Below are 12,584 nucleotides of genomic sequence, written 5' to 3' on the forward strand. Positions count from 1 at the left end.
AGCCTGTAATCCCAGCACTTTGGGAGGCCGAGACGGGCGGATCACGAGGTCAGGAGATCGAGACCATCCTGGCTAACACGGTGAAACCCCGTCTCTACTAAAAATACAAAAAAAAGCAAGCTGGGAGAGGTGGCGGCGCCTGTAGTCCCAGCTACTCGGGAGGCTGAGGCAGGAGAATGGCGTGAACCCGGGAGGCGGAGCTTGCGGTGAGCTGAGATCTGGCCACTGCACTCCAGCCTGGGTGACAGAGCGAGACTCTGTCTCAAAAAAAAAAAAAAGAAAGTTGAAATTACTTCTTGAATGGCTGCAGAATGGCTGTAGGGTTAGCAGGCATGAAAACAACACGTTAATATTTTTGTATGTCTTACACATCTCCAGTGATCATGCGCACTGTTAATAAGCACTAATCTTTTGAAAGGGATCTTTTTTCTGAGCAGTAGGTCTCAACAGTAGGCTTAAGATATTCAGTAAACCATGCTGTAAATGGATGTGCTGTCATCCAGGCTTTGTCTGTTTATTAAAGCACAGGCAGAGTGGAATTTTTTTAAGGGCTCTAGGATTTTAGGAATTGTAAATGAGCATTGGCTTCAACTGAAAGTCACCAGCAGCATTAGCCCCTAACAGAGGAGTCAGCCTGGGCTGGACACGGTGGCTCATGCCTGTAATCCCAGCACTTTGGCAGGCTGAGGCAGGAAGATTACTTGAGCCCAGATGAGACCAGCCTGGGCAATGTAGGGAGACCCTGATTCTACAAAAACATTTTTAAAAATTAGCTGGGCATGTGGTTCCATCTACGTGGGAGGCTGAGGCAGAAGGATAACACTTGAGCCCAGGAGGTCAAGGCTGCAGTGAGCCATGACTGTGCCACTGCACTCCAGCCTGGGCAACAGAGTGAGACCCTGTCTCAAAAACAAACAAGTCGGCCTGTCCTTTGAAGCTCTGAAACCAAGCATTGATTTCTCCTCTCTAGCTATGATAGTCCTAGATGGCATCTTCTTTCCAACAGAAGCCTGTTCCATCCACATGGGAAATCTATTGCTTAGTGTAGCCACCTTCATCAATGATCTTAGCTAGATCTTCTGGAGAACTTGCTGCCGCTTCTCTATTAGCACTTGCTACTTCACCTTGCACTTTTATGTTATGGAGATGGCTTTTTTCCTTAAACCTCATGAACCAACCTCTGCTAGCTTTCAACTTTTCTTCTGCAGCTTCCTCACTCTCTGAACCTTCATGGAACTGAAGAATTGCTCCGGATTAGGCTTTGGCTTAAGGGAATATTGTGGCTGGTTTGATCTATCCAGACCATGCAAACTTTCTCCACATTCGCAAAAGGCTGTTTTTGCTTTCTTGTCATTTGTGTGTTCACTGGAGTAGCACTTTTAATTTCCTTCAAGAGCTTTTTCTATCATTTATAACTTGGCTGTTTGATGCAAGGGACCTATCTTTCACCCTGTCTTGGCTTTTGACATGCTTTCCTTACTAAACTTAATTATTTCTTTTTTTTTTTTTTTTTTTTTGAGACGGAGTCTCGCTCTGTCGCCCAGGCTGGAGTGCAGTGGCCGGATCTCAGCTCACTGCAAGCTCCGCCCCCCGGGTTCACGCCATTCTCCTGCCTCAGCCTCCAGAGTATCTGGGATTACAGGCGCCGCCACCTCGCCCGGCTAGTTTTTGTATTTTTTAATAGAGACGGGGTTTCACCGTGTTAGCCAGGATGGTCTCGATCTCCTGACCTCGTGATCCGCCTGTCTCGGCCTCCCAAAGTGCTGGGATTACAGGCTTGAGCCACCGCGCCCGGCCCCTAAACTTAATTATTTCTAGGTTTTGATTTCAAATGAGAAATGTGTGACTCTTCCTATCACTTGAACACTTTTGAGACTATTTTAGGGTCAGTATTTGGCTTAGTTTTTTTCTTTCTTTTTTTCTTGGAGACAGGGTCTTGCTTTGTTGCCCAGCCTGGGGTGCAGTGGCACAGCCATGGCTCACTGTGGCTTTGACCTCCCAGGCTCACACAATCCTCCCACCTCGGCCTCCCAAAGTGCTGGGATTACAGGTGTGAGCCACCACACCTTGCCTAATTTCAATATTGTTGTGTCTCAAGGAATAGAAAGGCCCGAGGAAAGGGAGAGAGAGAAGGGGTGGACTGGTTGGGGTAACTGGTCAGTGGAAGAGTCAGAACACACACAACAAAACCTTTCCATTTCTTCACATCCTCAACAACACTTATTATTTTCTGTTTTGTTCCTTTATGTGTTTTAAATTTTTAAAAATTTAATTATTTGTTTTTTGAGATGGAGTCTCGCTCTGTTGCCCAGGCTGTAGTACAATGGTGTGATCTGGGCTCACTGCAGCCTCCGCCTCCCAGGTTCAAGCAATTCTCATGACTCAGCGCCCCCCCTCCCCCCCCCCTCCCCCCCCCCCCCCCGCCACCTCCGCCAAATAACTGGGACCACAGGCATGCGCCACCATGCCCGGCTACTTTTTGTATTTTTGATACAGATGGGGTTTCGCTATGTTGGCCAGGTTGGTCTCGAATTCCTGGCCTCAAGTAATCTACCTGCCTTGACCTCCCAAAGTGCTGGGATTACAGGCATGAGCCACCATGCCCGGCCGTGTATATGTGTGTTTTAGATAATAGACATCGTAGTGTGTTTGCAGTGATATCTCATTGTAATTTTGATTTTTGTGTCCCTAATGATTAGTGATACTGAGTGTTTTTTCACGTGCTTATCGGCCATTTGCATATCTTTCTTGGAGAAAAGTCTATTCAAGTCCTTTGTCCATTTTTAAAGTTTTTTTTTCTGCTATGAATTGTAGAAGTTCTCTCCATATATATTCTAGATATTAATTGTTTATCAGATATAATTATTTTCTCTTATTCCTTGGGTTGCATTTTTACTCTACTGATAGTGTCCTTTGTTGCACACATTTTTAAATTTTGGTAAAGTCCAATTTAACTATTTTTTTGTTTTATTGCCTGTGTTTTTGGTGTCATATGTGAGAAATTCTTCTTCTTTTTTTTTTTTTTTTTGAGATGGAGTCTCGCTCTGTCACCCAGGCTGGAGTGCAGTGGCCGGATCTCAGCTCACTGCAAGCTCCGCCTCCCGGGTTTACGCCATTCTCCTGTCTCAGCCTCCCGAGTAGCTGGGACTACAGGCGCCCGCCACCACGCCCGGCTAGTTTTTTGTAGTTTTTAGTAGAGACGGGGTTTCACCGTGTTAGCCAGGATGGTCTCGATCTCCTGACCTCATGATCCACCTGTCTCGGCCTCCCAAAGTGCTGGGATTACAGGCTTGAGCCACCGCTCCCGGCCATATGTGAGAAATTCTTAAGTTAGATGTCATGGAGCTGCTCCCGTATGTTTTCTTCCCAGGGTTTTATAATATTAGCTCCCGGCCGGGTGCGGTGGCTCAAGCCTGTAATCCCAGCACTTTGGGAGGCTGAGACGGGCAGATCACAAGGTCAGGAGATCGAGACCATCCTGGCTAACACGGTGAAACCCCGTCTCTACTAAAAAATCCAAAAAACTAGCCGGCCGAGGTGGCGGGCGCCTGTAGTCCCAGCTACTCTGGAGGCTGAGGCAGGAGAATGGCGTGAACCCGGGAGGCGGAGCTTGCAGTGAGCTGAGATCCGGCCACTGCACCCCAGCCTGGGCAACAGAGCGAGACTCTGTCTCAAAAAAAAAAAAAAAAAATTAGCTCCTATATTTAGGTCTATGATACATTTTGAGTTGATTTTTGTATATAGTTGGCCCTTGAACTTGAAGAATCAGGGGCATTGATCCTCCTTGCAGTCAAAAATCCATATGTCATTTTTGACTCCCCCAAAGTTTAACTACAAATAGCTTACTGTTGACTAGAAATTTTACAGTAACACAATTAACACATTTTGTATGTTATATCTATTGTATACTACTTTTTTTTTTTTTTTTTTTTTTTTTTGAGACGGAGTCTCGCTCTGTCGCGCAGTCTGGAGTGCAGTGGCGCAATCTCGGCTCACTGCAAGCTCCGCCTCCCGGGTTTACGCCATTCTCCTGCCTCAGCCTCCCGAGTAGCTGGGACTACAGGCGCCCGCCATCTCGCCCGGCTAGTTTTTTGTATTTTTTAGTAGAGACGGGGTTTCACCGTGTTAGCCAGGATGGTCTCGATCTCCTGACCTCGTGATCCACCCGTCTCGGCCTCCCAAAGTGCTGGGATTACAGGCTTGAGCCACCACGCCCGGCTTTTTTTTTTTTTTTAATCAGAGTCTTGCTGTGTCACCCAGGGTGGAGTGCAGTGGCACAATCTGGGCTCACTGCAACCTCCGCCACCCAGGTTCAAGCGATTCTCCCGCCTCAGCCTCCCAAGTAGCTGGGATTACAGGCATGCACCATCACGCCTGGCTAATTTTTTTTTTTTTTTTTTTTTTTTTTGAGACGGAGTCTCGCGCTGTCACCCAGGCTGGAGTGCTGTGGCCGGATCTCAGCTCACTGCAAGCTCCGCCTCCCGGGTTCACGCCATTCTCCTGCCTCAGCCTCCCGAGTAGCTGGGACTACAGGCGCCGCCACCTCGCTCGGCTAGTTTTTTGTAGTTTTTAGTAGAGACGGGGTTTCACCGTGTTAGTCAGGATGGTCTCGATCTCCTGACCTCGTGATCCGCCCGTCTCGGCCTCCCAAAGTGCTAGGATTACAGGCTTGAGCCACCACGCCCGGCCAACGCCTGGCTAATTTTTGTATTTTTACTAGAGACAGGATTTCACCATGTTGGCCAGGCTGGTCTTGAACTCCCATCCTCAGGTGATCCACCCACCTCGGCCTCCCAAAGTGTTGGGAGTACAGGTGTGAGCCACTGTGCCTGAGCTATATTCTTGATAAAGTAAATTAGAGTAAAGAAAATGCTATTTAAAAATCATAAGGAAGAGAAAATACATTCACTGTTCATTAAGTGGAAGTGTGTCATCACAAAGGTCTTCATCCTCTTCACTTCCTGTTGAGTAGGCAGAGGAGGAGGAGGAGGAAGAGGAAGATTGTTTTTGCTGTCTCAGGAATGGCAGAGGCAGAGGAGGTGGAAGGGGAGGCAGGAGAAGTGGACACACTCAGTGAAACTACAGAAATGCAATGTAATTTATTTCTGACTTTTTTGTTCATTTCTCTAAAAATATTTCTATATGATACCAATCCCTCTTCTACCATTTGCTGTAGTTTTTGTGCCCATATCATGGGAGGGTCCATGTAAAAGAAGTAAAAAGCAGTCATGAATAATGAGAAACTTTCTGTCAGACTGTCTAATGTTAATTTCTCTTCTAGTAATGATTCTTTTATGTCTTCTTCCTCATGATCTGGCACTGGTTCAGAAGCACTCATCTCCATCAAGCTGTCTTCTATTAATTCCTCTGGTGTGGCATCTATTAGCTCTTTAATTTCCCTAAGATCCATATCTTGAAACCCTCCACCCACACCCTCCCCACCTTTTTTGTTTTGGGCTTGATGGCTTTCACAGCTTTTAATATTTATTTATTTATTTAGGCGTTCACAGTTTTTTCCATAAAAATAATGGCATGTTCAATGGTGCGATCCTTCCTGACTTTCTTTTTTTTTTTTTTTTTTGAGACGGAGTCTCGCTCTGTCGCTCAGGCTGGAGTGCAGTGGCCGGATCTCAGCTCACTGCAAGCTCCGCCTCCTGGGTTCACGCCATTCTCCTGCCTCAGCCTCCCGAGTAGCTGGGACTACAGGGGCCCGCCACCTCGCCCGGCTAGTTTTTTTTTTGTATTTTTTAGTAGAGACGGGGTTTCACCGGGTTAGCCAGGATGGTCTGGATCTCCTGACCTCGTGATCCGCCCGTCTCGGCCTCCCAAGTGCTGGGATTACAGGCTTGAGCCACCGCGCCCGGCCCCTTCCTGACTTTCATGATAGTCTCTCTGTCTGGGTTTTCTTCCATAGCACTGACAATCCTTTCCATAGACTACTGTGTGTAATGAGCCTTGCAGGTCCTTATGATCCCCTGATCTAGAGGCTGAATTATAGACCTTATGCTTGGGGACAAGTAGACAACTTCAAGTGTTGACCTCATGGTGTTCTTGGTGGCCAGGGGCATTGTCCAATATTAACAGAACTTTAAAAGGCAGTTCCTTACTATCAAGTTACTTCCTGAGTTCAGGGACAAAGCATGGATGAGATGCATCCAGAGAAAGGGTTCTCGTTGTCTAGGCCTTATTGTTGTACAAACAAAAGACCAGCAGCTGGTGTTTATCTTTTCTGTTCAAGGCTCAGAGGTTAGCAGCTTTACGGATAAAGGCAGTCATGATCACAAACCTGACTGCATTTTCACAAAGCAGTAGAGTTAGCCCATCCCTTCCTACCTTAATTCCTGGTGCTCCCTTCTCCCCTTACTAATAAATGTTCTTTTTGGCATTTTATTTTCCAGAACAGGGCACTTTCATCTGCATAAAAACCTGCTCAGGCAGATATCCTTTCTCATCAGTTTTTTTTTTGAGACAGAGTCTCGCTGTTACTAAGGCTGGAATGCAGTGGTGCCATCTTGGCTCACTGCAACTTCCGCCTCCCAGGTTCAAACAATTCTCGTGCCTCAGTCTTCTAAGTATCTGGAATAACAGGCATTTGCCACCACGTTCAGCTAATTTCTTGTGTTTTTAGTAGAAATGGGGTTTCACTATGTTGGCCAGGCTGGTCTTGAACTCCTGACTTCAGGTGATCTGTCCACCTCTGCTTCCGAAAGTGCTGGGATTACAGGCATAAGCCACCACACCTGGCCTCAGTGATTTTCTTAATGGCATCTGGGAGCTTATCTGCTGCATCTTGATCAGCAGAAGCTGCTTTTCCTGTTACCTTGACTTTGTTTTTTTCTTTTTTGGAGACAGGATCTCACTCTGTTGCTCAGGCTGGAGTGCAGTGGTACAATCACAGTTCACTACAGCCTCTAACTCCTCAAACAATCCTCCCACCTTGGCCTCCCAAAGTGCTCAGATAGTAGGTGTGAGCTACTGTGCCTGGCCTTATCCTTTTTGATGTTATTGTAAATTGAATTGTTTTCTTTCTTTTTTTTTTTTTTGAGACGGAGTCTTGCTCTGTCGCCCGGGCTGGAGTGCAGTGGCCGGATCTCAGCTCACTGCAAGCGCCGCCTCCCAGGTTTACGCCATTCTCCTGCCTCAGCCTCCGGAGTAGCTGGGACTACAGGCGCCCGCCACCTCGCCCGGCTAGTTTTTTGTATTTTTAGTAGAGACGGTGTTTCACCGTGTTAGCCAGGATGGTCTCGATCTCCTGACCTCGTGATCCGCCCGTCTCGGCCTCCCAAAGTGCTGGGATTACAGGCTTGAGCCACCGCGCCCGGCCGGAATTGTTTTCTTAATGTTCATTTTTGATTGTCTATTATCAATGTATAGAAATACAACTGGTTTTTGTGTGTTGATTTTGTATCCTGCACCTTTGCTAAATTTGTTCATTCATTCTAACAGAATCACTTCTTGGCCTTTTGGCTAAGATCAAATGCAGTTCTAATAGGTGTGTGTGTGTGTGTGTGTATAATCTTCAGGGTTTTCTACATATAAGATCTTGTCATGTGAGGAAAAAAGGCAATTTACTCCTTCATTTCCAGTTTAGATGCCTTTTATTTCTTTTTCTTACCCAATTGCTTTGGCTAGGACTTCCAATACTATGTTGAACAGAAGTGGTAAAAGCTGCCATCTTGTCCTATTGCCAGGCTGGAATGCAGTGGTGCCGTCTTAACTTACTGCAGCCTCTGTCTTTTCGGCTTAAGCAATCCTCCAATCTCAGCCTTCCAAGTAGCTGGAACCAGGCACATGCCACCATGTCTGGCTAATTTTTGTTTATTTTGTGGAGGTGGGGTTTCGCCATGTTGCCCTGGCTGGTCTCAAACTCCTGAACTCAAGCAATCTGCCCACCTCAGCTTCCCAAAGTGCTGAGATTACATACATGAGCCATTGCACCCAGCCTAACTTTTAAGGAATTGTCAAACTGTCTTCTGGAGCAGCTACACTATTTTGTATTCTCCCCAACAATGTATAAGAGTTCCAGTTGCTCCACAACTGGAATGTCTGTTCAAATCTTTTGCCCATTTTTAAATCAGTCATTTGTTTTCTTATAGCTTCTTAAAATTGATATCTATCTATCTATTCTGGATACAAGTTCTATGTTGAATATGTGATTTGCAAATATTTAATCCCAGTGTGAGATGTCTTTTCATTCTCTTAACAGTGCCTTTTGCGAAGAAAAAATATTTGGTATTTGGTATTATCATCAGTATTTGGTATTATCATTTGTTTGTTTTTGATTTTTGCCTCTCTAGTAGGTGTGTAGTGATATCTCATGGTGGTTTTGAGTTGTACTTCACTAATGGCTAATGATATTGGGCATCTCTTACTGTCCTTATTGGCCATTTGTGTATCATCTTTGGAGAAATGTCTGTTCAAGTCTTTTGCATATTTTTAAATTAGTCATTTGTTTTCTTTTTTTAAAATTTTATTATTGGCCGGGCGCGGTGGCTCAAGCCTGTAATCCCAGCACTTTGGGAGGCCGAGGCGGGCGGATCACGAGGTCAGGAGATCGAGACCCTCCTGGCTAATACGGTGAAACCCCGTCTCTACTAAAAATACAAAAAACTAGCCGGGCGTGGTGGCGGGCGCCTGTAGTCCCAGCTACTCGGAGGCTGAGGCGGGAGAATGGCGTGAACCCGGAGGCGGAGCTTGCAGTGAGCTGAGATCCGGCCACTGCACTCCAGCCTGGGCGACAGAGCGAGACTCCGTCTCAAAAAAAAAAAAAAAAAAAAAAATTTTATTATTATTATTATTATTATTTGAGACAGAGTCTCACTCTGTCACCCAGGCTGGAGTGCAGTGGCGTAATCTCGGCTCACTGCAAGCTCTGCCTCCCAGGTTCACACCATTCTCCTGCCTCAGCCTCCTGAGTAGCTGGGACTACAGGTGCCTGCCACCACGCCCAGCTAATCTTTTGTATTTTTAGTAAAGACGGCGTTTCACCATGTTAGCCAGGATGGTCTCGATCTCCTGACATCGTGATCTGCCTGCCTTGCCCTCCCAAAGTGCTGGGATTAGTCATTTGTTTTCTTACAGCTTCTTACAATTGATATCTATCTTTCTTTCTGGATATAAGTTCTATGTTGAATATGTGATTTGCAAATATTTTCTCCCAGTGGGAGATGTCTTTTCATTCTCTTAACAGTGCCTTTTGCAAAGAAAAAAGTTTAAATTTTGATGAAACTCAATTTATTACTTTTTTTTTTAATGGATCATGTATCGGTGTCATTATCTACAAACTCCTTGCTTACTGTCAGGTTGCAAAGTTTTCTTTTATGTTTTTTTCTGAAGTTTTATAGTTTTACATTTAGATCTATGGTCCCTTTGAGTTAATTTTTGTTTAAAGTGTCAGGTTTAGAACCGAGTTCTTTTGGCATCTGGTTGTCCAGTTGTTTCAACATCATTTGGTGAAAAGACTATCTTTTCTTCATTGAATTGCCTTTGGACCCTTGTCAAAAATCAGTTGGCCATTTTGAGTGGATCTATTTTTGGACTTTGTATTCTGATCCATTGATCTGTGTGCTTATCTCTTCTTCAATATTATTCAGTCTTGATTACTGTAGTTACATAGTACTTTTGATAATTAGGTAGTGTGAGTCTTCCAACCTTGCTTTTTTTTTTTTTTTGAGATAGAGTCTCACTCTGTTGCCCAGGCTGGAGTGCAGTGGCATGATCTCAGCTCACTACAACCTCTGCCTCCCAGGTTCAAGCACCTCAGCCACCCAAGTAGCTGGGATTACAGGGGTGTGCCACCAGGCCCAGATAATTTTTGTATTTTTAGTACAGATGGGGTTTCACCATGCTGGCCAGGCTGGTCTCGAGCTCTTGGCCTCAAGTGATCCGCCCGCCTTGGCCTTGGGGATTACAGTTGTCAGCCACCACACCTGGCCTGCTCTTATTTTTCAAAATTGTTTTAGAATCAGCTTATCTGCATCTACAAAAAAACTCTTGATAGAATATCTATTAGAATAGTGTTAAATCTATAGAACATTTTGGGGAAATTGTCATCCTAACTATACTGAATGTTACCATCCATAAGTGCAGCCTGTTTCTCCATTTGCTTGATTTCCTTCATCAGTGTTTCATAGCTTTCAGTATATCTATCCTGGATGTTTTATTAGATTTATGCCTAAGTATTTTGTTTTTTAGGATTTGTCAATGCTGTTTCAAAAAAATTTCATTTGAATTCAGATCAGAATCCAATCAGTTACTGCTAGTGTTTTGAAATACAATTGATTTTCACATGTTGACATTATGTCCTGCAGTCTTCCTGAACTCATTTATTATTTTTAGGAGCTTTTCTATACATTCAATGGAATCGTCTGCATAGACGATTATGTTGTCTGTGAAAAACACAATTTCTTTCCTTCTAAAGTGCATGTCTTTTGTTTGTTTTTCTTGTCTTATTGCTGGTCTTCTAGTACAATTGAATAGGAGTGGTGAGAATGAATAACCTTGTCTTGTTCCTGATCTCAGAGGGAAAGTGTTCAATCTTTCAACATTAAGAATGATGTTTGTTTTTGTTTTTCTTGTAGATGCCCTTATTCAGGCTAAGGAAGCTCTCTTCTGTTCCCAGTTTGCTGAGTCCTTTTACCAGAATGACCATCGAATTTTGTGAGATGCTTTGTCGGCCGGGCGCGGTGGCTCAAGCCTGTAATCCCAGCACTTTGGGAGGCCGAGACGGGCGGATCACGAGGTCAGGAGATCGAGACCATCCTGGCTAATACGGTGAAACCCTGTCTCTACTTAAAAATACAAAAAACTAGCCGGGCGACGAGGCGGGCGCCTGTAGTCCCAGCTACTCAGGAGGCTGAGGCAGGAGAATGGCGCAAACCCGGGAGGCGGAGCTTGCAGTGAGCTGAGATCCGGCCACTGCACTCCAGCCTGGGTGGCAGAGCAAGACTCCGTCTCAAAAAAAAAAAAAAAAAAAAAAAAAAAAAAAAAAGAGATGCTTTGTCTACATCAGTTTATTTGATTGATTTTTTTCTTTAGATTTTTTTTTTTTCAGACAGTCTTGCTTTGTGGCCCAGGCTGGAGTGCAGTGGCATGATCTCAGCTTACTGCAACCTCTGCCTCCTGGGTTCAAGCAATTCTTCTGCCTCAGCCTCCCAAGTATCTGGGACAACAGGCACTTGCCACCACGCCTGGCTAATTTTGGTATTTTTAGTAGAGACGGGGTTTCACCATGTTTTCCAGGCTGGTCTTAAACTCCTGACCTTGTGATCCACCCGCCTCAGCCTCCCAAAGTGCTGGGATTACAAGCATGAGTCACTGCACCCGGCCTCTTCTTTAGATTGTTAACATGGTGAATTTTACATTAATTGATTTTCAAACATTGAACCATCCTTGAATTCTTGGTATAAACCTGGCTTGATCATGGTAAGATATGCACACATGCATGTATATTGGTGGCTTTAATTTGTTAATATTTTGTTGAGATTCATGTCTATGTTCAAGAAAGATCTTTGGTTTGTAATTTTTTTTTTTTTTTTTTGAGACGGAGTCTCGCTCTGCCCCCAGGCTGGAGTGCAGTGGCGCGATCTTGGCTCGCTGCAAGCTCCTCCTCCTAGGTTCACGCCATTCTCCTGCCTCAGCCTCCCGAGTGGCTGGGACTACAGGCACCCGCCGCTATGCCCGGCTAATTTTTTTGTATTTTTAGTAGAGATAGGGTTTCACTGTGTTAGCCAGGATGGTCTCGATCTCCTGACCTCATGATCCAGCCACCTCCGCCTCCCAAAGTGCTGGGATTACAGGCGTGAGCCACCATGCCCGGCTGTAATTTTCTTGTCTTGTCTGATTTTGATATCAAGGTAATGTTGGCCTCACAAAATGAACTGGGAAGTGTTCTCTCTTCTTCTGTTTTCTGAATGAGATTGTGTAGAATTGATGTTATTTCTTTTTTTTTTTTTTTTTTTTTTTTTTTGAGACGGAGTCTTGCTCTTTCGCCCGGGCTGGAGTGCAGTGGCTGGATCTCAGCTCACTGGAAGCTCCGCCCCCCGGGTTTTATGCCATTCTCCTGCCTCAGCCTCCAGAGTAGCTGGGACTACAGGCGCCCGCCACCTCGCCTGGCTAGTTTTTTGTATTTTTAGTAGAGACGGGGTTTCACCATGTTAGCCAGGATGGTCTCGATCTCCTGACCTCATGATCCGCCCGTCTCGGCCTCCCAAAGTGCTGGGATTACAGGCTTGAGCCACCGCGCCCAGCCCAAAATTGATGTTATTTCTTCTTTAAATGTTTGATAGAATTTGTGAGTGAAACTACCTGGAGATGTCTTTTTCAGGGGCTTTTAGCTACAAATTCAAGTTCTTCACCAAATATAGAACTATTCAGGATATCTATTTGTTCTTGGGAAAATTGGGGTCATTTGTATCTGTCAAGGAATTGGTCCACTTCATCTAAGTTACCAAGTTTTTATGCCTTGGTTTGTCATAATATTCACTTATGAGCCTTTTAAAGTGTCAAGGAGGGAGTCTGTAGTGATATTCCTTCTTTCATTCCTGAATTTAGTAGTTTCTGTCTTTCGTCTCTATTTCATTGTC

General features: G+C 44.9%; 1 pseudogene; it reads left to right on the forward strand.

Moving 5' to 3' along the window:
• The first annotated feature begins 7,447 nt into the window (after window positions 1–7,447).
• On the forward strand, window positions 7,448–7,605 carry LOC117084768 (annotated as a pseudogene).
• The last annotated feature ends 4,979 nt before the right edge of the window (window positions 7,606–12,584 follow it).

Source organism: Trachypithecus francoisi, unplaced genomic scaffold (genome assembly GCF_009764315.1).
Source record: "Trachypithecus francoisi isolate TF-2019V2 unplaced genomic scaffold, Tfra_2.0 Lachesis_group0, whole genome shotgun sequence".
Taxonomy (NCBI): Eukaryota; Metazoa; Chordata; class Mammalia; order Primates; family Cercopithecidae; genus Trachypithecus; species Trachypithecus francoisi.